Source organism: Peromyscus maniculatus, chromosome 19 (genome assembly GCF_049852395.1).
Source record: "Peromyscus maniculatus bairdii isolate BWxNUB_F1_BW_parent chromosome 19, HU_Pman_BW_mat_3.1, whole genome shotgun sequence".
Lineage (NCBI taxonomy): Eukaryota > Metazoa > Chordata > Mammalia > Rodentia > Cricetidae > Peromyscus > Peromyscus maniculatus.
The window spans coordinates 37680978-37708936 of record NC_134870.1 but is presented as its reverse complement, the minus strand read 5'-3'; positions in this window follow the sequence as shown (position 1 = coordinate 37708936).

The following is a 27959-nucleotide window of genomic DNA, read 5'->3' as shown; positions in this document are numbered from 1 at the left end:
ATCTTTCATTCTAACACCAAGGATAGCTAGCTATAAAATGAAGTACACTGAGTTAGGGGAAGCCCTTCTTCATGAATGATGGCTTCCTGGTAGAGAAGACAACTCAGAAACAGAGACTGCGGACAGAGAAACGGATTGGTTCTTCCGACAGCCCAACGTGATTCCCTTTCCTCCCCCCCACTACACACATAATTCAAAATAGTCACAAAGATAGTGTCATAACCATAGAAGCCAGGGCTGGGCCTGTGTTTCTCTTCTTTTCTTTTCTTTTTTTTGGGGGGGACAGGGTTTCTCTGTGTAGCTTTGTACCTTTCCTGGAACTTGCTTTGGAGACCAGGCTGGCCTCGAACTTACAGAGATCCACCTGCCTCTGCCTCCCGAGTGCTGGGATTAAAGGCATGCGCCACCACCACCCGGCGGGGGGCCTGTGTTTCAAAAGGACCCAGCAGAGGCTGGGCTGAAGCTGACTCAGCAAATGGAAGGTGTAACTTGGTGCAGGAGGAGTCTCCCTAAGATCTTTGTTCTTACAAAGCTGATCCAGGGGGCTGGAGAGATGGATGGCTCCGCGGTTTGAGCACTGGCTGTTCTCGCAGAAGGACCCGGATATGGTTCCCAACACCCACATGGTGGCTCACAACCTTCTGTGACGCCAGCCCCAGGGGACCCGGCGCCTCTCTGGGGACTGTACGTATGAGTTGCACATGCAGACACACATACACACAGAGCTGGTCCACTTCTCTCCTGTTTGCTTTATGAGGAGGTATACTTGTAGCCCAGGCTGACGATTCTCCCTTACTGACACTTTCTCTTCTTCAGTGACTCAGGCCTCGCCTCCTTCCTGCAGGGAGTGGCCTTTACGGCCCTTCCCCACAACTCTGGCAGGTCCCCCTCTGTACCCTCACGACCCTCACTCTGCCTTTCATCAAAGTGGCTCTTCCATGGTTGAAACGGTCCAGTCACATCTCTCCTCACTACCCAGCTCCTAGAGAACTCACCATTTTCAAAGTCAAGCAGATACGTTAGCCTTTCTGAGCCTTAGTTTCTTCATCTATAAAGTGGAGGTAATAAGAAGCCTTGCAAATGGTGTTGTAAGAATTAACTAAGCCAGGTTATAGCCTGAGAGCAGGGACACAGTGCGCGGTGTGTGTCTATTGCCATGCTCGTATTGTGTCTCCGCCTCCTCCATCATCATTAAGTCATCAAGTCCAAGTGCATGCTCCTAGCTCAGTATGTACTCAAAGGAAAATGTGCATGGGCATGCATGATCAGAGAAAGACTATGTCTCAAGAGAACGTACAGCAAGAACACACACACACACACACACACACACACACACACACACAACTAATCAATGGCTGGATATGATGGCACATACGTGTAATCCTAGCACTTGGGATGTAGGACAAGAAGATCAGGAGTTCAAGGCCACTCTTAGCTATATAGCAAGTTTGAGGGCAGCCTGTGCTACGTGAAACCCTGTCTGAAAAGACCAAAACAAAATTTTAACATAAAAACAAAAAAACAATAACAAAATTCTTTATTAAAGCAACCCAATAATGCAGAGAGATATGGCAAAGCTGTCAAGGTATGTACCTACTCACTTGTTCTAAAAGGGCTATGAGCAGTTGGTTCATTGATTGTAGAAGAGGGAAACATCCTTCAAAATAAAGCAGAGAGGAGGGGGGGTGGTGGTCCTGCAGTGTCAGAGCGGGAGGAGCCCATTAAAAGGAGGGGAGAGTGTTCAGGTAGATGTCTGTCTACTTAGACCTGCCTTTTCAGAAAATATGAACGTGGAAGCTATTCCCTTCAGGAGATGAAATCTCTCTGATTTGGGGATCTGTGGTCCAAGGCATTGGTTTTCTTTTTTCCTCCTTTCTTTCCTCTGTTTCCTTTTTGCGGGAGGGGGGGGGAGGAATGGGAGGCGGCCTCACTGAGAAGCCCACACATCTGCAGGCATTTTCTTTGTAAACCAGTTCTCTATGACAACCGTTGCGTGGTGTGCTGGGCTAGGAGACAGCTGAGTAAGGAATTAATCAAACCCTTTGATGCCTATTCTCGTCGTTTGAAAAGGGGGTCTTTACGCAGAGCACTCCTAAATGAGCGGTGAATGAATATTCATAGATTTTTTTTCCCCCACTGACAAGCCGGAAGGACACCACTTCTCAGAGCTGTTTGCGGCTCCCCGGGAGAGTGGACTGGCTTCAGCCTTTGTGCTTTATTACAGGGGACATGAGTCAGCCTCCAACGCTGAAGAAACAGAACGTCCTCTGTCTGTGATAGACTTGTCAAAGTTCAAGGAGCGCTGGAGGAGGAGTATGAGGTTTCTCATGCCCAGCTTGTCCGTGGCGTGTGGAACAGGCTGGCATGTGGACTACTGTGAGCCACCAGACCACCCTCTCTGGCCCACGTGACCCAGTTTCTCATAACCTACTTTTTGCCCCTTCTCTGGCTAGAACCACAGTTCATAGCATTCTGACCAGACAATGCCTTTCGATACCAGCAATGCCAATGTTTGAAGAACGGCTTAGGGTTTGTGGAGGGTTTCCATCCGCCTCCTCTGTTTCCCTGAAAGGAAGGCAGGGTGAAGTTCCTGGAACCCACTGCATGCTGGCCGATTGTGTGGTTATTTGTCCGGGGTAAATGAGCATGGATGAGGTAGTGATGGGAGGGTTAGATTTTTCAATAGGTACTTTTTATATCACTCGCGTCTTGAACCGTGCTCGTGAATTAAATGCTTCAATTCAATCTGATCGGCTTGTCCCTGCCAGCCAGCCAGCCAGCCAGGATGTGCTGACATTTGTACTGAAGGAGCTTCCAAGAGGTGTAGGCATTTGCCTGGGATTCACTGTTCATCCAGAAGAACCATGCCATCCTAACTGGAGATATGAGGAACAGCAAGAGTCTGCCCCGAGGCTGGACAGGACAGGGTGATTGCTTAGCGGATGGAGAAGCAACCCAATGTTTTGTCCATGACCTTTGGAGTGTGTGGAAATCAGGGTCTCTTGCTCTGGGGTATAAGGTGAATTCCCAGGCCATTACTGCAATGCCCTGGCTTGCCCTGGTCCTGCGGAACTGAGAGATGCCCCTCTAAGAATCAGTGCACACTCTACTGCTGGACTTGACCTCACCTGGCATGAGGCCTGGACGGACCTGGCTTCTAGGAGTAAAATCTGGGCACCAGCTGCTCCACCCCATTCTCGGGATGTGGAGCCCTGAAACCACCCAAGGGCATCGGGCCATTCCCTCTCAGCTGCTTTGAGACAGCTCAGGCTCTGTTCAAAAGAGGTTAAACTGCTTCTGGCGGCACCTCACCATCCTTTTCTCACACAGCCCCCCTCCCCCGACCCCTCAGATACGTCTCCCTTTGATATTTACATAGTCAGTTCCAGGAATGTTCCGCTTTTTTGTTTTTGGTTTATTTCGTGGGACAGAATAGAAATGAGCCCCGCCCCCACCAGCCGAGCTGACTGGAAGACCCGGTTCTCCCTGATTCCTATGCTCCACTCCACTCCGGTGCTGGAATGATGAGTTTGACAATCTCCCTAGAGCATGGTTCTCAACCCTCCTAATGCTGTGGCCCTTTAATACAGTTCCTCATGTCGTGGTGACCCCCAACCATACAATTATTTTCGTTGCTACTTCATAACTGTAATTTTGCTACTGTTGTGAATCATAATGCGTTACCAGTGTTTTCTGATGGTGCTGGGTGAAGCCGTCATTGGACCCCAAGGGATCTAGACCCACAGGTTGAGAACAGTTGTCCTAGAGCCATGAGAATGATATAGAAAAAGACCATGCATTTTTCCTTCAAAGCAAAGAGAGCTTAGCATATCCTCCCTCAGATCACCTGCATTTATTGGGGATTTTGAAACCCCCATGCCCATGATTATTTTAAGGGCTTAGGGACAAAGGGGTACTCAAGAACTTCCAGACCCGGCAGCAGAAGCAGGAGACACAGATCCATGATGTCACCAGCAGCAGACTAAAGAGTTCTTTCTAGAACCCTCTACTCAGATGAAGTGGGGATCCTTGTCTCAAAACACTATAGACATGAATTTCAGGATGAGTACTAGTGAGGCATACTTGGAGTTTAAGAAAATGATTTGTGTGGTATTTTCATAGACATATGCCACTATAAAGAAATGATTTTAATATGTTCAATATGGGCATTAATGGAGAGAAAGGTACTTGGCAAAAGAGCAGTATTTGCTCAAGTGTGGGTAAGGGGTTCTCAAGAGAACCCAATTTAGGCCAATAGATATAAATATAATTTTGGTGGCTTCTGAAGCCACACTGTTCCAAAGAGATGAAGTTGATGTGTTTTGGTAAACTTATTCTTATCCAAGAAATTTTGTTTTGGGAAATAAGACCATAGTTTCTGAGGTGCATTTTACAGGCTTCTAGATCAATAAGATCAAAAGGGTCAAATGTTCAAAGGAATCCTATCATCCTATGTACACCTAAGTCACAAGGAAGTCAATGTTGTTGGTTGTTTTTTTCTCTTTTGGGGGGCCTGACACCCAACTCCCAAATAAGTCACACATGAAGGCTTATGAATGCCTGACCTTTGCTTGTCTTAGTTCCTAACCAGCTTTTCTTAAATTAACCCGTCTATCTTTTGCCTCTGGGATTGTCATGTTCTCTAACTTCCGTAAGTCTTACTCTTACTCCGTGGCTTGCTATGTAGCTGGGTGGCTGGCCCCTGGAGTCCTCCTCTTCTTTGGATTCTCTCTTGTCCCCTTTCCAGATTTCTCCTTCTATATGTTCTCTCTGCCTGCCAGCCCTGTCTATCCTTTCTCCTGCCTTGCCATTGGCTGTTCAGTTCTTTATTAGACCATCAGTTGTGTTAGACAGACTCAGCAACACAGCTTCACAGAGTTAAATAAATATAACATAAACAAAAGTAACACACCTTAAAATAATATTCCCCAACAAGTTAAGTTACATTCTGACTATAAACATCATTCATAATCTTGTTTGTGAGATTCTCACAAAGTTACAGGCTTAGAGATGAGAAAGGAATAAGGCTAAATTCAAAGGACACATACAACTTTAGATTTAAGCATGGATCCTTGCTATTTTAGCATGCATACCTGAAATATCTCCATAAAAAAAATACTGGGGCTGATGAAATGACTCAGCAGGTAAAGCCTTTATTGCTACACCTGATGACCTGAATTGGATTCCCAGGACTCATTTAGTGGAAGATGAGAACCTACGCCTGCAAGTTGTCCTCTGCCTTCTACTACTGTGATGTGGCATATACATATGTGTACACACACAAACACACAAATGTAATTTGAATAAAAACTATACTGAATGGATATTGTATATTTGTAGCATTGGGGGTGGGGCGGTAAGTTGTGTCCAAATTCTTCACTTTTCCAGCTGAGGAACTTCTCTTCCCTCTCCGTGGCTCTCCCTGGCCTGCTGTCATGCTTCAGACGCTTGCTCTTGGCATCACTGAAGCATGCAAAAAGTGACAGTTTCCTGAGAAATGTGATTTCATTTGGCTAGTCTGGTTGTAACATGTTTCTTTGGTTTCTCTCTTTACCTAGCTGAAAGGAACTCTGAAATGAAATGCTAGGTGGTTACCCAAGCCCAACCGTGGAAGGTCTGTGGTTGATTGCATCAGTATGTGGGCCTCAGTGTCTTGTCTGTGGAAGGGGTATTTCAGCTCTCTTTTATCTATGTGAAAGAAGGTTGTGAAAAGAAACAAGCTGGAACTTCACAACTGCTTTCTTCTCTCTGTCTTCCCACCAAATTCACTTTTTCCTTGATAGGATAGCCCCTGAAAAATGCCTTGTGTAAAAATACTCCAAGTTCAAGTCTAAGGAACTCATTGTTTCCAGGGGAAAGGGACTAAAACGTACATTGATGAACACTGCCGAGAAGACACACACATCGTGACGCCATGGAAAATAACATTATATAATAGGGCATCATGTGCCAAGGGTTGTGGAGAGGGGTCCCTGGGAGTGGTATCTGGAAGGCATGCTCTTAACATGGGGTGTTGAAAGTTGAGGGGTTATACTCAGTGCAAGGGCACAAATTGAGTTGAGGCCACCACCACCACCACCTGGACTACTAATATTAAAAACAATATGGGAAGGCCGCTCTTTGTCCTAGCTACCTTACCGCTACTGTGAAAATACCATGCCCGAGAGGAAATTTGGGGAGGGAGGTTTATTTCACCTACAGCTCACAGTCCAGCATCAAGGGGAGTCGAGGCAGGAACCTGTGGGCAGGAGCTGAAGTAGGAGACTGGGAGGAATGATGCTTGCTGGTTTGCCCTCGTGGCTTGCTTCAACTACTTCCCTGTACCACCCAGGACCACCTGCCCAGGGACGCATCACCCACAGTGGCCTGGACCCTCCTGACATAATCAAGGAAATGTCCCACAGATGTGCCCACAGGCCAATCTGATAGAAGTATTTCATCACTTGAGTTTCCTCTCCCCAGGTTGCCAAAGTCTGTGTCTGAAGGGCTAGTGACCTCGGGTGGACTGAGGAGCTCTGGGCGGGAAAGTTGATTGATCACACCCATACAAGCTTCTGGTAAAAAGATCCACACACCAAACCCACTGGCTTCTTCCATCCCCAAAGTTCTCCCTTTTCCATACTATAAAACCCAAGACCCCCATGCCACATGTACAGTCTCCACTTCGGCAGCCCTGAAGTGGTTCTTTTTTTTTTTTTTTAACAGTTCTGCTTCTGGGGGTGCCTGCCTGCTTTTATTTCCATGTTACCTCCATCAGTCCCCATATAACAGTGTCAGGTTGGCAAGAAAAAATAACCAGCACATGCCTGAGGCATCAACTGTGTTCTTCCAACATTCTAGAAGAAAAGCAGTCCATGTTAATGTATGTTTATTTCACTTCACATCTTAGTTCAGAACCAGCCCTGCAATGTACACTTCCTATTCTGCGTTGACTATTTCTGTTATGCTACAGGGTTAAGGTCAGTTCACTTATAGGCTATGCTCTCTTGTGGAAAGTAAGTCGTTCCCTTCATCACCCGGAAGATTCCTTGACATTGCTAAGTATCTGCTTTATTAACTCTCCAGACGGCTCCAGGAACTTTGATGTTCTTTCTATCTGAGAAAACTTTTAGAACCAGCAATGCCGTGTTCCCCTCAGTTTCCTGATCTCAGGGTCTTTGGGCCATGCAAAAGAGTGGCTGCTGTTGGTTCTGAGGATATCTCACCCCCACATCCCCTTGAGACAAGCTGCAGATACTTGTTTTCAGGAATTCAGCTCCGATTTGTTCTCTAAGGAGAGTGAGGAAGAAAGCTTGTATTTGTTTAGGGTCTTGACTTGCTTGCTCTGAAATAGAGGGAAGGAACGAGGCGAGCTGAACTGGTCTGGGCCTTCCTTCTCCACCCGGGAGACAGAGATCAATCAGCTCCTGGGGAAGAGGACTGCTCCTCAGCATGTCATTGGATGAGCCCGGACAGGCAGGTGGGCACAAAGGGAGACCATGGTCCTCAAAGGCTTAGGTTGAAGGGTCTAGGTCCCAGTGACTGTAAGGACCAGTGGGGTCATTTAAATGGTGTGGGGGAGACTGGTGGACAATCAGAGAAGCTGTCTAAGACTGTTAAGATCTTTAAAGTTCGAAAGTTAGCTTTCTGTCACAGCGACAAACATCCGGTCAACTAAGTGGAAGAAAGATTGGTTCTCCCTATAGTGTGAAAGGTTCCAGTCTACAGCTGCTTGGCCATGCTGCTTTGAGCCTGTGGTAGCTCAGGACATCATAGTTAGAGACTGGAGCAGAATAGACTGCTGTGGCAGTCAGGAGGCAAAGAGAGGAGAAGAAGAAGGAGAAGGAGGAGGAGGAGGAAGGAGGGAGGGAGGGAGGGCCCCAAGCTCTCAAGAGCATCCCCAAAATGGGTCTGTCTTGTCTAATCAGTCAAGGACCAAAGTAGCAGGCAATTCCCTCAAGACAGCACCCTGGGAACTCTGCTTGAGTTTCTGGTCTGTAGATCTGTAGACACAAGACTCAAAGGTCAGCTCTTACCTGACATGTTTGCTTGCCAGGTTCTGCCAATGCCCTGCAGAATTTTGAATTGCCAGTCCGCATAGTGACAGAACCCAATTCCTTAAAATCTCCCTTCTTGCAGCTGTGTGTGTATACATAGGTATGCATAGAAACTGTATCATTGTCTTTGTCTATCCTATTAGTTCTGTTTCTTTGAAAACCCTATCTATGCTCCTTCAAATTCCCAGGAGGGCTCAAGAAACCCATGCACATAGGAGGCTTTCCTAGATGTGAGACCATAAGGCAAAACTGAGCAGGTAAATTAGGAGTGCGGAAACACAGATTAACTCCATTCCTCTAAAAGGAGAGACTCCCTCTCAACCCTATGAAAGTGTTGCCCTGAGACAGGGAAACTCTGGTTTATCAGAAAATACAATACTGCGTCAAGTGAAGCCCAAACCAATTAGTATGGGACATCACTATAGGCAGGTGTCCTAGTTGGGTTGCTGTGATAAGCACCATCACCAGAAAGAGCTAGGAAAGGGAAGACTTTATTTCATCTTACAACTCCCAGGTGGGTAAGACAGGGCAGGGATTCAAGGGAAGAACCTAAGAGGGATGAAGGGAAGCCAAGTTCATGGAGGAACACTGTCTACTGGCTTGCCCCTCATGCCTCGCTTACCTCCCCTTCTTATACAACCCAGGACCACTTGCCCAGGTGTAGCAGCACCCACCATGGGCTGGGTCCTCTCACATCAATTATCAGTCAAGAAAATGCTCTATCGGCCAGTCTGATGGAAGTATTTTCCTAATTGAGTGTCCTCTTCTCAGATGGCTCTAACGTGTATCAAGTTGTCAAACAAAAAAATCAACCCCCCCCAAAAAACCGCAAAGAAACATAAGCACACAAAAGGGATTTGTCTCCTATGTTTTAAGCATCACCCTAGAAGCCCAGTCTTCAGCAATGTGTAGGAAATAGTGGATTTGATGCCATAGAAAATGGGCACAAGACCGCTTTATACCCAAGGACCATCCTGCAGAGAGGGGAAAAATATAGCTCATGCGTGTGAATCTTTCTGAAAAGAAAAAATAGTTTTAATTGTTCTTACTCTGGTTCTTCAAGAGGCCTTTGTTTTCATTTCTTCACAATATTTCCTTGTTCGAGGTGAAAGGGGAAATGAAAGTTCAATTTTCCATTGACTTCATTTATGTCACTCTTTTGAATCCTGTCAGATGCATTTTTAGAAGCCTGCAACCGAATGGAGCTTTAGGAAGACAAGGTAACTTCCTGAACCTTCTACCCAGGCTATTTCTGTCTTGCTGCTTTCAAAGTGCTCACAAGCCAAGGCAAGAAGGAACAAATAACAAAGGTGAACAGAAAGCCCTGCTATGTAGGAGGCAGGCTCGCACAGAACATGTGATTTAGGTGGCAGGAGGTATGGATGTGAATCATGAAATTGTATAGCATTCCCCCGCCCCTAGGAAAAAGGGTTCAATGAAACAGATCAGCCTACTGTGGAAAGTGACATACTGCTGGTTAATTATTGAGCCACAGAGAGTGTAACTGGTTTTGACTTTTTCCCTTCAAAAGCAGCCAATTTCTGTGGATATATTTCCCCCAGCTTTCCAGTGCCTTCAATGTTACAGAAAATGTGATGATTCATGTAATTGAGCAAAAAATATGTGTTATTATATAAGAGGATGGAAATGATTAAACCATCACTTGGGTGCCTCTCATTCCTGAGTTCATTATGCAAGATGTAATAGATACTGAGGTTTTCATTCTCTTAGTAGTGAAAGCTATCCTTTGGCTGAAATGGTTTCAGGTAAACCGTTTGCATTAAGAACTCAGCCCCCAAATGGTAATGCCCTAATTCTGGAAGCTTTCTGTGGAGGATGCTGAGCACCAGATGGTACCAGGAGCACCAATAGAGAATATAATTTCTAATAGGGCAAGTGTGGTACTGTGGCAGACGCTTTGAGCTGCAGGGCCACCTTGCGTGCAGTCGGGGGCTCTGGGAGGTGTCCCCTGCCAGGGTTCTTTCAGGATCCCATTCAGTTTTCTCTCCTAGACAGTCGTGGAATGAAATAGAGTAGTGGTTCTCACCCTGCCTGGACATTTAATTTCCCAGGGAAATTTAAAACACGAATGCATATTTGAAGCCCAGCACCAAAATTCCTATGTAATGGATTGGAGCTGTGGTTTAGAAGTTAAGGTTAGCTCTAACATGCAGCCAAGGCAGGGATCACTACTCTCTTGGAGAACTGAGTAACTCATGGGTTACAGAATGCCAGAGCTTGAAGAGGTGGCCTTATTGAAAAGGCAAGTGATATTCAGAGACAAAGATCTGTTCCAAACCACATACCTTATCAGTAACAGAATTGTGACCAGAACCCATTCTGATCTTGTTCCACTTTTGCCAAGTGTTTGTTATTATTGTTTTGTTTTTAATGATACTCCACGACACAGACTTTGGTTGATTGGCTAGGGAGAAATTAAGAGACTTGAAAAAATTTGTGAAGATTGTCCAAATATTGTAGAAGTAGCTTCCTACTTCCTTTACAGAGGACCAGCCATAATGCCATCATCCAAACGTGGGTTATTGAGTATCTAGATTCAGACTGGGTCAGTTCTCCTAGTACACCTGTTTTGGGCTTTGTTGTCTGAAGTTACAATGCTTTCCAACATAGGCGAGCATCCACGAAGACTCCTTGGAAACCTGTGTGCGAGTCTTGGCCTTTTGGAGTTTGTCTTCAGTCCACAGACCACCATGGCATGGCCTTTGTTGGGAGGAAGCCAGAGTCAAGCCCCACTCGATAAGGGGGAAGGGGTGTCTATTAGGGAGAGGACTTCTGCAGCTGCTTTGAGCATGAGGATGCACGGGGATGGGAGCTGCCTTCAGTCAACATCTGATGCGTATGAGGGATAAGACACCACAGCGGACTTCCCTTGCCTGACTAACATCTCTTCAGAAGTCAGCCTTTTTCATTCCCAGGTTGTATGCATGTGGGCATTTCTACAATAGACTTAGGGCCGGGAACACAGTTGTGGGCTGCATCCCAGAATTAAATAGTATGACCCTATTGCTAAAGAGGTTGTATAATTTGGCTGCTAGACTAGGAGAAATAAAGCTAGAACCTGGCCCAAGTGTCCCTTCCCTGTGTGCTAGCTCCTGTAGAGCCAGACATTGCTACTAAGGTTTCTGGGGAGAGTTAAGCCCAAAGGTCCTACCTACCTTCGAATCCTGCATGCTTCGAGATAGAAGTACCAAGCAAAACGAGCCAGTCAGTGCCATAGTGGCTTAAGTCACTGTGGATAGAACCACCCTTCTGACTTGACTTACAGCCAGCTCTGCACGAGAAAGTCCTATCTGGCATGGGGAATTTAGACAAAAATCTGTGAGGACAGAAATCACAAGCTCCAATGGAGAAGCAGCCGCTATTGACGACTGGTCAACGGATGTACCATCGAACACGCTTCCCCACATTGGTGTTTACAATCAAAGGTTCATACTGCAGTCCATGCCCATTTGGATTTTTTCCATTTTCTGTTTTTTTTTCTAACCAATTTCCTCATCATGTTTTGAGTAGGAGAAATGCCTCCAAGACTTGCCAGTTGTCTAGTTCCAGAGACAGGGTTGTAATGGAAGGATACAAGGGTTCAGTATGTCTTTGGAGAGAGAACAATCAGATTTTGTCACCCATTCTGAGGCTCGGGAACCCTTGCAGAAGAGGGTGGTGGTGGTGATGGGAAGAATATGTGGCAGAGGAAGAGGTGGAATTGTTGTGCATCCGCTGAGCCAAACAGCAGCCATCTTGAGGTGTTCAGCTGTGCTTGCTTGCAAAAGATGGCTATAGGTGAGCTTCTTGACTGTTTATACACCTTCAGAGAAGGGTGGGGAGTGTCATGGGATCCTCACGTGAATGTCCAGTTACTCCCTACCACCTGGTGTGTGAAACTTTGCCTTAATTGCGTAGGCCGGGGAGAGGCTGGGTATGTAAGCTGGGGAAGGCTAGAGAAGGAGTGATCCCTGTATGTGACTATGGGGAAGCCCTCATCCCTGCTGGGTAAAGACTTTCCAGGTGTGGCCTTTTTCCTGTAGGTAGCCCCTCACCTATGCTCTGTAAGGAAATCCAATAGACTCCTTGGTTCCCTAAGCAATGGTCTCAACCTTACTAATGCTGTGACTCTTTAATATAGTTTTTCATGTGGTGGTGACCCCCAACCATAAAATTACTTTTGTTGCTACTTCATAACTGTAACTTTTCTACTGTTAGGAATCATAATGTGAATATATTTGGAGATACAGGGTTGGCAAAGGGGTCGTAACCCACACGTTGAGAACCACTGCCCTAGCATGAATTTTAGTGGAATTCTATCCTACCTCTGTTTCTTGCTGGGTCCCCAGGAAGACCAGTAGAAGTTGTTCATGTCTCCCCCCTAGGAAAGAATGTTATTAACAAGGGCCTAAGACTTCCTGGTAGTGGAAGAAGAGGCTTCATTCTGTGGAATGATCTAGAACTCTAGTATCCAGAGGTTACAGATGAATTAAAAGAGGCACATTATTGTCTAGTATCATGAAATCCACTGGCTCAAACCTTGCCTGAAGTTTCCTGGATGTCTATGAAGATTCTGGGTTTCCAAGTTACATGAAACATAATTTTCAGTCCCCACTTTTCTGCCCTCTGGCTAGTTTGAGTTGGATGGTTTTGCATTCCAACAGATTCCCAGGATTTGGAGTTTTGTCTTAGCCAATGTGGTGCTTGGGAAAAGTTGCCATTCAAGATATGAAGACATATGGAGGTTCACTGCAAACAACTCCAACATGAGTGCTGATAAATTGGATAAATTGGCTGTATTGCAGACCTTTTAAGGGCAATGTGATTTCAGGAGCTAAGAGAGAAATTACTGGTTGTTGCTGTATAGGTTAATTTGGTTTTCACTGATAGTACCTTGTTTTGATCACATTAACCAACAACCTCACTGGGCTTCCTTCTGCTCAGTACAATTGATTCTATACCTGTTGGAATGCTGCCCAGAAAGTCCAATTTGTTTCTAATCTTACCAGGCATAGATTTAGGAGGTAGCTTAATATGTACTTGTGACTTCAATAGTTTTTCCTTATGTGAATAATTCTATATTGCAAAATGGTGTGTAGCCATGGATGTGCCACTGCTGGGATTAGTGAAAAGGCAAACTTGGCCCATGCTTAGGACACTAGAAAACTGAAAAATATTTAAAAATATATCCGAGCTTTCAAAAACATCAAAACACCAATGTATTCATCATATCAGAACTGTGTTGTCTTTTTTTTTTTAAAATGTGGTACCGAATGAGAAATTGGTTCCAGTCTTATCACAACCCAGGATACCAAAATCTAAGCTGTTCAAGTCCCATAGATAAAATGGCACAGTGTTTGTATGTAACTGACAGAGGTCTCCCTGAATACTTTAAATGATTTCTAGATAGCTTACAATATATGTGTCATGTAAATAGTCATACACTGTACAACTGCAAAGTATTCTGCCTTGGGAATAATGTCAAGGAAAAAAAAATGTGTATGTTCAGCCTTTGTGTTTAGTTTTGTGGTTTTGAGATGGGGTCTTGCTATGTAGCTAACCTTGGCTGGCCTGGCCTGGCATTCACCGTGTAAATCAAGGATAGCCTAGGACTTGAGGTATTCCTCCTACCCCTGCACCCAGATTGCTGTGATGACAGGTAAACACCACCACATCTGGCTTAACTGATGCACTTCAACAGCAGCAATAATTTTGCTCCACAGATGGCTAAATGCAGAGACAGAATCCAAGGAGAGCTACCGAGGGCCCACTTGTTCATTTGTGATTTAGAGTTGTTCTGATTCTTTATTAGGATCCAGTGGGGACTGAGAAATCCATCATCATGATGTAGCCTCTAAAGAGTCTGACCTCTCTAAATGCCAAGAAGCATAAAAGCAAGAACTGAAGAGGAAAAACATACAGTAGAGTGGAAAACAAAACTCAAGTAAGAGGAACAAAGGCTCTTTAAGCATCAGGGGAGAGAACATTCTGGAAGTGTGCGAAAGGTTTATAATGTTTTATGCAGAAAGAGGAGTCTTAATTCCTTTGTAAACATTTTGAGATTTCAAGGAGTCCTTGGCGCTCTCATTTATTGAAAATACCCAATTGCTTCATGCATTGGCCGCAAGTGCACCTCAGTAAATTATTTATGTGGCATGTCGCTGTGGCTGCAGGTTCCTATCAAGCCACAGCTGTATAAACAAAGACTATTAACCTGTTGGCTAGATTTTGCAGACACTTCAGACTGTTTAAATCCAGTGACATTTTGAAAGACCGTGCCTCGAGATTCTTTACAGATTAACTATTGAATGTGACAGGGCCGTTTCTAAATAGCCCCGAAGACAGTGTGTGTGTTCTGAGAATGGCCATGGAAGACACAGGGCCTGGTGTTTCATCTCCACTCAGAAGCTTGGAGAAAACGTTCAGAAGGTAAGAAGAGCAGTTAGGATGGCTCAGGAGACAGGCGCTGTCCAGACGGGCTTTCAGGTAATGATGTAAGCTCTTGTAGTTTTCCAGTGAGAGCACGTGACTAGCAGTAGTAAATAATTTATTTGCTAACTATGAAATACAGTTTTTTCCTGCCCTCCTGGCTTCTTTCATAGATAAGCTTTTAGGTGGATGTTTTTGGTACCCTGTCCCCTCTGAGTTGTTACTTACTCAGGAAGCATCACTGAGCATCACAGACAATGAGACAAAGGAGGAAGAGGCCAAAATGATTGGGGGAGTACCACCTGTTTTTTGTTTCTGCTCCTTTGAGGGGCCTGCCACCCAGCTCCCAAATAAATCACAGGGAGGCTTATTCTTAATTATAAATACCTGGTCTTAGCTTGGCTTCTTTCTAGTCAGCTTTGCATAAATTATCTCATCTACCTTTTGCCTCTGGGCTTTTTGTGTTCTCTTACTTCTGTGAATCTTACTCTTACTCCGTGGCTTTCTGTGTAGTTGGGTGGCTGACCCCTGAAGTCCTCCTCCTTCCTCGCTCATTCCTTGATCTTTTCTCCCAGATTTCTCCCTCTATGTATTTTCTGTGCCTGCCAGCCCCACCTATCCTTTCTCCTGACTCACTATTGGCTGTTCAGCTCTTGATTAGACCATCAGGCGTTTTAGGCATAGTAACACAGCTTCATAGAGTTAAACAAATGCAGCACAAACAAAAGTCACACACCTTAAAATAACATTTCCCCAACAACCACCCAAACAGGCATCTCGATGAGTCTTTAGGAACCTTTTGAGTAAATGGTGGGTACTCATCTACCACTCTCTCTTCACTAGTGGAGAAGTGCTTCTAGGGCTTTGAATCCTGGAGAACCCTCAGGCTGAGAGGGAGAAAGACCAGGGGCATTACACAAGAAGCCACTAGTTAGCAAGGAAGGACTCTCTGATTCATTCAAGTGAATAGGGTGAGGGTGTACAGGCGGGGCATCGACAAAGTCAGTTTACAAAAATGGTCATTTCTATATAGCTGAAAAGGTAGCTTTGTTGTTATGTATTATACCCCTTCAGCAGTAAGAGTGTCTATTTGACATATTTTTTTTCCCCAGAAAAGGACTTCAGTGAATGGGTTTGAGTCAGGTTTCCCAGCTGTACCTCCCAATAATATTACTCTGATATATGAACACTAATGTAATAAAGTCACAGTTAAATTTCCCCAGAACCTCTGTGATATGAAATATTATTAAGTCATTGCAATTATACTTTAGGAATTTTTCAAAACTGAAAATTTTAAGACATAAAAATGAATGAGAAACTGACAGATTAAATGACTTTGGTGAACCTTCATAATTTCACTTGTAGATCTTTCCATTTCTAATTTATAAATACATTTGGGGTTATAAATTATAAATGTACTGCCTCCTGTCAACATTGTATACTTCTATTTGATGATTTCTGTGTCAAACATTATATGGAAATGTTTCCAAGTATTTTCTGTATTAACTGTGAATGAATAGAACAAAATAAATTGCCTGTGGTGGAAAAAATAAAAATAAAAAAAAAACAGAAAAAAAAAGAAAATGCTAAGTGAAATGTGAAGTGAAAAAAATCAGATTATAAACTACTGTTACAGTTATATGAGAAATATTTTTGCCTAGAAGAAAAAAACAGGGAAGAAATATATCAAGGGGATGATATTGCTTACTGTAGAGGGGAGGCTGCATAATGGATAACTTTTTATACTTCTTATTTCTGCTACATTAAACATGTGTATCTTTAAAAAAGTTTATGGAGTAAGTGTGTGTGTTTGAGTTTCTCTCTATGATCAGATCGAGTGGGAAGCTTGCCGAGTAAACTTCTGGTTTACAGATGTGGACTCACCTATGTGTACATCATGAAGAGCAGCTCCCCTGTCAATAGACACTCTTGTGCTTGCTGGTTTGAACCCAGGAAGCCAGCCATTGCTCATGCTGTCCTTGCTTCTGGGAAAACTTGCCGGATCACCAGGGCAGATCACAGAACTGGATCTGCCCATCAAGATGCCCACGGAGATCTCAGGGAGGCCATGACTCACTCCTAAGTTTGGAGGAGATCACCAGGGAGGTAGGACCTAGGGGAGGTAGCCCATGTGTCCTTGGAGGGCCTAGCGGAGGGTTGCATTCTGCTCACTGTTACTTCAGCTTCTGTCTTTAGTTAGCAGTCACACAGCCTAGGGTAGCTGGAGGACGGGGTATTCTTATCCCCATCTGAGAATCAGGACAGGGCAGGGAACACCAGGAGAGTTAAAATAAAAGGATATTTTGTCCCACTGCGTGCCTGAAATCCCAGCACTGAGGTAGGAGGATCAGGATTTCCAGGTCATCCTTAGCTACTTGGAAACCTTGAGGACAGCCTTAGCTACCTGAGATCTCATCTCAAACAAACACAAAAGTAACGAACAACAAAAGGGTAATATCCTTAAGAAGGACACATTCAGAAGGAAGGTAATAGAAGCTACTGGTGAGGATGGACACCGAGCACAAGGAAGACCTGAACATCAACCTCTCTCTCTCACACACACAGCAAGGGTTTGGAGCTGAAGGGCATGCACACTCACCAAAGTCTTGGTGCTTGGGAGTGGTTGACAAGGCTTGTTTAGAAAAGGCAATGCTCTGAGTAATGAGTCAAGTTCAAAACCATGAAACAAAGACCCTGACTTAGTAGTGTATAGTATCTTGGGCCATGCAAGCAGCCACAGCTCCAATCATGGCTCTGCCTAAGATTCCCTATGTGCCATCACTGGCACATCATTTGGAACTGGTCCATAAAATGTGAGTGCTCACAGCTACCTGCCATTGTAGGGATGTTATATGAGCAACTGACGGGAATGTCCTGGGTAAACTTGATTGATGATCCCAAACACTTAAAACTCTGAGACAAATACAGAGACGGGTGGATTCTTGTGATATAAAATATTAGTGACAGAAAGCTCAAATGGTGTTCATTTGGCAAATCAATTCAAAGGGAACCTTTCTGTGGTTTGATAGTACAAGCTGAATATATATAGAAAGGGACAACCAGTTGAGAAGCAGAAATTCAGTTCCTCCAGTGGAACTCAGCACTAAGCTAACCCTTAGAATTTAGAATTTCATTAGGAAGAGAGAGCACTGTTTGGGTGAACGCATGGCTCACCAGCCTTAACTAGAAACAGAGTCTCAGCTATCATAGCTGACAAAACGTTGAGGTAGCCAAGGCTAGTCCTGAACTCCTGATCTTCCTGTCCATGCCTCCCAAGTGCTGGGATTACAAGCGTGCACCTCCATACTCCACTTACCCAGCTAGATTTGGAACAGAGTTGATAGAGCCTTCAGGAAGCACCCTGAGGGGGTCACATCCCCAAGGATCTGATTTATCTCTGCAACTAATTCATCAAGATTTTGAACATGAGGCACTGTGTGTACTGGCCTGTTTCGTTAATATGAAATGAATTCAGTCGAGGAGGGAGAGGTGTGCCAGAAGTGAACAGATACATAAACAAAACAAGTGCCCTAGTTCGATCTGCAGAGAGAACACACTTCCTTTTTTATGTTGGGCTCCAGACAGTCAACTTGGGCCACCTTTGACCACTTCACTAAGGTAAATACAATTCTCTCTCTCTCTCTCTCTCTCTCTCTCTCTCTCTCTCTCTCTCTCTCTCTCTCTCTCTCTCTCTCTCTCTCTCTCTCTCTCTCTCTCTCTCTCTCTCTCTCTCTCTCTCTCTCTCTCTCTCTCGGTGTGGGTGTGGGTGTGGGTGTGTACCAATTTTCCAACCCTTTGGGACTGGGACAACTTTGCTTAAGGAACTGCAAAAGGTAAGGTTTGACTTGATTGGTTGTGGGCATCAGGAGGGGCTGTGTCGTGGTGGTTTTGATACAACAGTGTGCCATTTGACACCAGAGTGGAAACCACCTGTCAAGAGATCTTATAGCAAATGTGGAAGAGAAAAAAAAATAAGCAAACAACAAAAATGAGGCCACAGGGATGCAGTCATAGGATTTCCATGAGGTGATATTTGCAGCCCTTGTGCCAATATTGACTCACTAAGTATGGGACTGAAAAACAAACCATGCAAAGCGCTGGGAAAGCACTCTCTTCTACCTAACCTGTAGTCTCCCACTGCCGAATCTCCCACACCCCATCTATGTTCATCTCTGCTGGCTCACTGCGGCTTTTCCTTCCAGTGGCTTGAGAAATAATGAGTCAAAATCAACTGCAAGGGATGACGTATGCCTTCTGAAGACTAGGGTTCTATTTTAACACGGGATGGCTCTGTTTGCTCTGCCCCCCCCCACTTTGTTTGCCCTGGAAGAACTTCATCTAACGTTCCCTCTCTTCCTGAGAGGGTTGACTGACCAGGGCCTTCTGCTGGTCAGTGAGAAGGACAAATGGTCAGAAGGACAACTGGACATCCAGCTGATTAATCATCCTACTGAGGGTATAAGAGGACCAAAAGGTGTCACAAAAGATCTGGGAAAAGGACAAGGTCTCAGAGGGGGTAAGGACATTCGGAGGCAGCCATTAATAGAGAGGGAGCTCTCCTTACTAAGAGGGAGCCCATGGACATCTAGAGCAGGCAATATGCCCTCATTTGGTTCCGAAAAGCCCAAGGAAGCTGCAAATCCTCACAGGAGGGGGTTGCATGATGATCCTGAGGACATGTTTGATGTTCTCAGTTTCTGTAGTAATTATCTTTCAACCCTCACCCCATGTGTGTGCATACGTGACTCTCTCTGCATTCTTACCCAAGACTTCACATCTGAGTGGTCCGTATAAGTGACTTTCTTATCACAAAGTCACTGGACACACTTCAGGTTTTGTTGGCTAGTGGGTCTAGGTCCAGGTCTTCCGATTCCTTCACAAGTCTTTCACCTTAGGCTGAGAATGTTTCTTGAGTTTCTAATCTTCTTCTAAAGACCAGGAATTTTAAGAAAAAGAACACAAATGTACAAGCTGAAAATTACCCAGAAGACTTTAGAAAAAGGCAATGCGACTGAGGGAAGTAGAACTCAGAACTTCATCAGTTCTATGCTGGGTTTCCCTCTATTGGCATCATGACCATTTATCCTGGCCATACTGTGAGGGAAAGAGCGCTCAGTTCCTCCCTAACCAGGGACAATCCTTTCTCTGTCCCTTTGGGGTCTTCTCCAACCTTCCATACCATCTATTGTGGTCTGAATGTGGAAGTCCCCCAACAGGCTCATAATGTTGAACACTCAGTCCCTAGGTGGTAATACTGTTTGGGAAGTTTGTGGAACATTTAGGAGGTGGAATCTTCCCGGAGGAAACGGATCACTGTGGGCAGGCCTTGGGATGACCTAGCTCAGATACACTTCCTGTCTGTTTTTGCTTCCTGACTGCAGACGTAATGTGACAGGCTGCTGCAGGCTCCTGCCCCCCTGGTTTCCCTGCCATGGTGGACTGTCCACCTTCTTGAACTGTAAGCCAAGACAGACCCTCCTCCCCTAAGTGGCTCCCTGCCAGTCATCTGATCACAGCAATGGGAAAAAGCATACAAATCAAGGGTGGCTCTGAAAGGTCACCCACCCACAAAATTGTTCCTTTGAAGAGATTGGTCTCTTCTGGTGGTTCCCTAACTGGGATAACTCAATCCTTTAACATTTTTCTGGTTTTGAAAAAAAAAAACTTTTGTTGAAGGATGAAAGGTTTCCAAATTTGGTAGTCCTTCTATCTACATCTATTTTTAAAAACGTTAAGAATCTACCAGTAGTCCATAAAACTGGAGGAGGGAGGGGGCCTCGCATCATGTGCCACTGGCACTATTTATTTGTTCTTGAAAAGAGACTGATTTGCTCTCTTGAGGATGAGTAGCAAGGTCAGCTCAAGTCTCTATCTGAGGCACAACAGGAGTTAAAAGCTGTATCCACTCTCACAGCTCAGAGGCTGGTCCACACACATGGCCGATGCTCTCTGAATCCCCACAGTGGGAAGGTGATGAGGGATAATGGCCTTTGCTAAAGAAGATGCTTGGAGTATGGTTTCTGCAAGATGGAGCCTCAATCATTTCACCAAGATATGCAAAAGACCCTGCTGCAGATTCTCTAGAAAATTCCAGAAGAATTGTGAAGCGTGTGAGCAAGGTGTTCCTACCACCCAGACGTTTGATGTTGTGTGACAAAGAAACCAGCCATCTATTTCAAGAGAGAGAGGTCATAGGGTCACAGGGTGTTTAACAGTGTAGTGCTTTTTGGATCAAACATGGTTGACATTGTCTGACCCCTGCCTTGGGCACAGTGAACAAAGAAACTGCAGGAGCTTGCAGCAGAGAAAGGCGACACAGTTGTTTTGGATTCACAATCTAGCTCCCCCTTATAAAAACAACTGACACTCTCTAGTCTTCAGAAGAGGGCTAAAAGTCCAAGAAACAGTCCTGGGCTAAGGCAAAAGAGCTTGCGCAGTCAGAAGATTCGCAGTCCAGACCCTTCGGCCACTGGCTAAGCAGTCTGGGGACTTGGTTCCCGTCTCTCCACCTCTCCGCCGAGATGGATACATGTAGGCGAAGAGAAGGTGGGCAGCTTATTTCTGAGCCTTTCCCAGCCTGCTGCTTGTTCCAGGATTTTCCTCTAAGACTCCTGGAAGCCTTTACATAACTGCCTGGGCTGAAAGTCCATTTAGGGTAAGCAGAGGGCCTCTCGGCTGTGATCTGGTCACCATCACTGTAGAACTGGCTGAGCTGGGAACAGTGTGTTCAGACAGAGTCGGGAGAATTCATTGCCGTGAAGTTACAGGCATTGGGCTGAGGCTGCTCTCCAGCTTGGCGCCTGATGGAGAAAACTGGCTTCTGGTCAGATCCCCGGGGTAATGGAAAGGCTTGCTGGAGGAAGACGTAAACCCGAGGACAGCCGTGCAATTCCAGGGACGCTGCCGGACTCTGGCTGGTCGCTGATCTTTCCGAGACACTGTCCCTACGTGAGTGTGAAGGTAGTAGGGTCAGCCCCACTCATTTGAAATATTTGATAAGGACAAATGTATATGGAAGCAAAGCTATAAAGTAACAACGAAACAGGCTTGTGATCAGCGCTGACCGTTGTCCCTGCACCTGTCCAGGACCTAGGATGAAAGCAAGGGCTGGAGAATTTTTGGTTTTTCGAGACAGAGTTTCCCTGTGTAGTTTTGGTGCCTCTCCTGGAACTCGCTTTTGTAGACCAGGCTGGCTTCGAACTCACAGAGATCGGCCTGGCTCTGCCTCCCTCGTGCTGGGATTAAAGGTGTGCGCCACCACGGCCCGACAAGGCTGGAGAATTTTAGCACGAGATAAAGGCGGAGAGAATGTGGGCATCCGGTGAGGTTAAGATGAATGAATGGATGGGGGGACTAAGTCCAAGAGAACCAGTGGACACAGGAGAAGAGCTCCTGCCTACACACGCTTCAGGCCTGTTCGCACTTCTGATCCTCAAGATGGCTGGCACTGACCTCCCATTGCCAAAGGCACCCTGTTTGTTGATGGATGATTTTTCTACTGGAAATTTCTGCTGATTCTCTCCCCTCTCCCTATCTACCTCCCTTCCCCTTTCCCACTGTATGGTGGTGGGGTGTTTATGTTTCTATGTGTGTCAGGAGTTATGTGTTTGTGTGTGTCTGTGTATAGGCCAGAGGTCACCATTGCTAGCTTTCTCCACGTGAGTGTGAGTGTGTGTGTGTGTGTGTGTGTGTGTGTGTGTGTGTGTGTGTGTGATACAGTCTTTAACTGAACCTGGAGCTCACCATGTCAGCTAGACTGACTGGTCAATAGACCCCTAGGATCTACAAGTCTTTCCGCAAATTCTGGGATTAGAGACATGTGCCACCATGCCCAGCTTTCATGTGAGCTCTGGATGTCTGAACTCGGGTCCTCGTGCTTGCTCAGGACGTCCTCTTCACACCGAACCATCTCCCCAGCTTCTCTGTTGCAGCATATTTCGCTTGAGTAGAAAACTCCTTGCTATGGGGCCATGGGGGCCAATGGCTGGTCTTCTACTCTGGGCCACTGGGAGCTGGTGAGATACTGGATGAGCTGTAGCACAGTTCTGGGGGAAGCAGAGGTCTTTAACTGTTCAAGAATGGTCTCGGTAGACGAGCTGGGAACAGTTGAGCGGATGGAGTAGAGTCACGGGTATTATTATGGAGCACTGGGTGCTTGCCAGAGGCTGAGCTGAGTGTTGCATGCATGTCTGCTATATAACCTTTCTATCTACCCATGAGCCTGTTCTACTATTATTTTACACAAATATCAAGAAAAAATTCGGAGAAGAGGTGGAACTTCAGTCGCCCAATCTGTCCCCAAGGCAGAGAGACTTTGAGCACATCTTGTTTGGAGTCTAGACACTGCTCCAATCCCTGTGCTCTTATCTCTTAGGGACAGAGGTTTGGATCAAGTCAGCCCAAAGTGTTTGGACTTCGGCAGGATTACAACGCCCTATGAGTCAAGTCAGTCCTGGGCGCAGAAGAGACAAAGATGCAACAAGAAATTCCCCGAGTGCCCGGCTCACTCTGTTTCAAAGCTAGGATAAAAAGTAAAGGAGATGGGGGCTGAAGAGAGAGTTCATCTAGCAAAGCCTGGCGTTGCAAACCTGAGGACCTGAGTTTGAGTCTCAGAGCCTGCATGAACTCCAAGGCATGGTAGCACACACTTGTGATCCCAGATGAAAATAGTTTGGCCAGCTGATCTAGCCTAATTGATGAGCTCCAAGCCAATGACATCAAGAGTGTACCTGAAGCTGACACCCAAGGCTGCCCCCTGGCCTCTGCATAAGGGTGCACACACAAACATGCATGCAAACACAGCACACATACATACATACATGTAACAATTTCCTCTGAGTTGGAACTTTCCACCTTGAGGTGAGATTCGTTAAAGCTTGGGACATTTTAATTTGAAGCATTCCATTCTGGAGGGTCCATTAAGACTCAGGCAGATCCTAACTCACCCATCTCAGGAAGACCCTGGAATTTACCAGATTGCCAGGACTGCTTCCTCCCCAAGGTTATGTGAACAGCAGCCATGACTTCTGAAGAAAAGGGATTTTGATCAGGCCAGCTGCCTGGAGAAGAGACTCTCCGATCTGTCCATCTGCTTGCAAGTTGTATAGAGAGCTCAGAGTTACAGCTTTTGTGGTCCCCACCTCAGGCTGGGTGGACTTCTCGGTGATGCAGCTGCTTGTGCAGTTGGCAAGACCTTACACACGCTCCTGCGAGTAACCCCTCACCCACACTTCTCTAAGTAACTCCAGTAAGCTTTGTTCACCAAGTTGGACTTTGGTGGAATTGTTGGTCTGTCTTCCATTTCCTATCTGAAGGGAGTAGATGTTTGTCTTCAACACACACACACACACACACACACACACACACACACACACACACACACACTACCATTTTTGTTGTTCATTTGTTGGTTTTTAAATGGTGGTAGTTCCTTTGGTGAGAATAAGTGTTACTTCCCCTTTGGAGTTTTCTGTACTGGTCTAGGACATGTAAGCTGTCCTAGAGTGGACAGTTTGTATTGATTGTCTATCCAGTGCTGTGTTGGTGTTGGCTTGGCCTGGCTCATATTTGTTTAAGGGCTAGTGGTGTATAACTCTTCCAAATTCCACACTATATGAGGTTAAATGAGTAAGTTTGCAGATGTATTTGTACCATGGGAAATAGAGCAAATGTCACAAATCAGAACACTGTCTCCCTGAAGCGTCATAGTGGGATATTTATTTATCTACATATTACTGATTCCCACCCTGTTTGCCTTTTTGTTAATAAGTCGATGGCCCTTCTAAGAGTTGTTTCTGAAATGTATTTGAAAGGCAGCCCGGATTTATGTATCTAGATCCTATCCTTGAGTCAATGTAGGAAGCACAGCTTAGAGCAAGCATTGGAGGAAACAGGATTGTTAAACACGCAGACCTTCTTTCTTCAATGGAAAGAAGAATGACACCTGGTCCCCCGGAATGCTGGAGTGCAAGTGGTCAACCTGGTGATCCTCCACTATTCTATTAGGAGCCAGCCTCCACCTGAATTTCCCCCAAATCCTGAGAACTGTTCAGGCCCTAACCGTGGGCTTTGTCTCTCAGTGAATAGAGCTCATCCTCATGAAAGAGGCCCCAAGTACTTTGCATCCTTCATTGGTAGAATTCATCCTTATGCTTATGACAAATCCTTCTTCTAGGCTAGTGGTTCTCAAGCTTCCTAAAGCTGTGACCCTTCAATACAGCTCCTCACATTGTGGTGACCCCCGCAACCATAAAATGATTTCACTGATACTTCATAACTGTAATTTTGCTACTGTTATGAATTGTAATGTAAATATCTGATATGCAGGATATCTGATATGTGACCCCCAAGGGGGTTGAGACCCACAGGTTGAGAACTGCCCTAGCTCTGACCAGTGTTTCCCAGGCAACAGAGCTCATTCTTATGGTAATATCTCAGGCACTTTGCTATAGCTGGATGTTTTGCAAGGGAATTTTGATGTAGCAGTCCCTGAATCATTATTATGAGAATTGTCACATGGAGAGACTTCCCCCACCAAAGTTTTACTGTGCTTAAGTGTGTAAGAAAATTAAACCATGGGTGAGACTCTATAGATCCTAGAATTCTCTAGAATTCTCTAGATTCTGTAGTTCTAGCATCTAGAAGTGTTGATCCAGTCTGACTGACCAAGTCCAGCTGTACAGCGTTTCCATTCTCACCTTCATGGCTTGTTTCCCTGCAGGCTGTGATACCTGCAGGGACACCCCAATACACTGAGGATGCGTTTTCATGTCCAGGGGAACACATGTCCTTAAAATTCCTTGGTGACCAAGCTTGCCCAAAGCAGTTGATGCTGGCAGTGTCTGGCCCCTGTCGCCAGCTTCGGAGAGCATCTTGTTCCCGGCACTACCACCTGTGCCTGTGGAAGGAAGGATGCTGGTTCTCTGTGGTAAGGTCTGGTGGCTTGAGCTGTGATTGGATGGCTATGATGATGACCATTCCCTTCTTAGCACTACAAAATAACAGATCAAAGACGGTGTAGATGAATAATTAAAGCATGGAGCTGGATATGTTCTTCGGGGAAAACATTTTGTCAGATCTCAGAATTTTCCAGTGACATCTATAATGAAATGGCACGTTGGATCTCAGTTGTAGTTCCCCTTATTTTCCATGGAAATGGGCATGAGGAACAGTATGAAGAAAAAGAGCTACATGCTCCACACAACATCCAGGGTTGTTAATACACTGGGCCTCTCTGAGAAAACTTTGAACTGAGTAGAAGTGTGTTCTTTAGTCCCTTCCTGTATCCACCTGAGACCCGGAGCGGACATGTCTATTAGACACTTATGCCGACATCCTTTAGCCAGTCATGAGACAGTAGCGCTCCAGTTCCTCTAAGGTCTCTCCAGTTCAAAGATCCTGCACCTAAATAACTGACATCCAAGTGGCCCATGGTGCAAGCTATTTTTCAAAGCTGCCTTCTTAGCTAGCCTGAGATTTCAGCTACAGTTCCATCATAGAAACCAGACTGCAATAAAAATAAAGACTGAATAGCCCACTCTGAACCACCTTTTCGGAGCTCAGTGCCCACGGGGATGGGAAGGTGTTGGGACCCTTATGAGTCTTGTGCCTTCCCTTCATGCTGCTTTTCATGTACAAGGTCTTATGTAAGACTGGAGCACACAACGGCTTGCCCCTCTCCCTGACAGGGCATTTTACAGTCCGCAGGATGAGCCACACTCTATTTCTGGAAGGCAGAAAGTTCAGCAAAGGGTAGCCACTGGGAACGTATTCATTTACTCCACCGAAGAAAGCAGCCACAGGTTCCTATGGAGGAGACTGTGCAGGAGAGCCAGGAACTTTGGACCTAGGATCAGGGATCAAAGAGAGTGAGCCAGATAGAAATGTAACCGGATCCCCACTGTCATGGCTGCCTTTGGCTGCTACATAGGTCAAACCCTTAGATTTTAAAAGTTCAGTTTATCTAGTAAGCTTGACAAACCACCTAAACTTACGTTCGGGTATACGCTGTATGTTGGGAAGTATAGAAAATTCTGATCATTTGATACCGTGAGGAATTTATTATGTTAGCAGCAAGTACTCAAGGGGCGTGGTCACTGCACAGACTGATCTGATTTGCTGTCTCACTCTCTGGGTAGTTAGCTCCTTTAGCTCAGAAAGCGGAAGTGGGTGTGGTATAACTGCATGTAGACATTGAAGGATGAGTGATCTGAACTCCTGTGTCTTTTGTGATGATGATGATAGTGTGTGTGTGTGTGTGTGTGTGTGTGTGTGTGTGTGTGTGTGTGTGTGTGTACAGCAGGGTGAATGGAGTCTGTTGGAAACAGCAGCTCTGAAACTGGGTGTTTCAAAGCTGGTAAGAAAGTATCAAGCCAGCCAGGCAGTGGTGGCACACGCCTTTAATCCCAGCACTAGGGCGGCAGAGGCAGGCACATCTCTGTGAGTTTGAGACCAGCCTGGTCTACAGAGTGAGTTCCAGGACAGCCAGAGCTACACAGAGAAACCCTATTGTAGGGATTTAACAAGGCAACTCCACATAGTTAAAAGGAGGTTTATTTGGGGGTAACTTACAGCCAATAAAGGGGTTGGTTACAGGATCCGGGAGAGGTGAAGTGCAGTCCAGTGGTGTTCTCTGGAGAACTCTGCTCGGTCTACCACCCAGAATTCAGGATCACAAGGAACCAAGAGATCTGGCACATCTGGATCTCAGGTCTTAAGGGCTTCCATCTCGGCCCTGCCCCAGGGCCAGGTCATGGGTAGGCATGGCAGTTACTGGAAGCTTCACTAGGGGTACCAGGTGAAAGCTGGAACAGCTACCCATTACAAAACCCTGTCTCAGAAAACCAAAAACCAAACCAAAACAAAACAAAAACGCAGCAGCCAAGGCAGACTGGAAACAGACCCTCAGGTCATGAACAGGAACCAGACCAGGAATGGACTCTCCTACAGCCTATGTGTGGAGTTGCAGACCATACACCAGAAACCTTGCTGAGAGATCCAACCTGAAGGCATCCCTGAAGTCCCAATAGTGGCAAAGATAATGTGAGTGCAGGTGTCCAGGCCAAGACTGATCATGTTTGTGCAACGGGCAGGGGATATTGTCACCCCAATACTCTGCCAGATCCGTTGACATCTGATATCTGTGCAGGTGAACGCTGACTATATCTGAAACTCACAGCTGAGCATTTCCTTCAGAGATAATGTTTGAACAGCACAAAAAAGCAAATGCCACAAATCCCTTGTCATTCACCACCCCACCATCCCAAATTAAGCAGAAGGTGAAACCTACCCATTTTAGACTTACGCCAGGTGGAGGATGGATGGGTGACTGAGATGCCTGTTGGGGAGACACGGCCCCGGTTCAGAAAAAGATGTTGGTGGGGTGTGCAGGGGGCAGAGTATAGATGTGGAAGAAGGCGTAGGTTTGTGTGAAAGTTAAACCATTCGTTATGCATTCAAAGGTATGTGGTTTTTTTTGTTGTTGTTGTGTGGTTT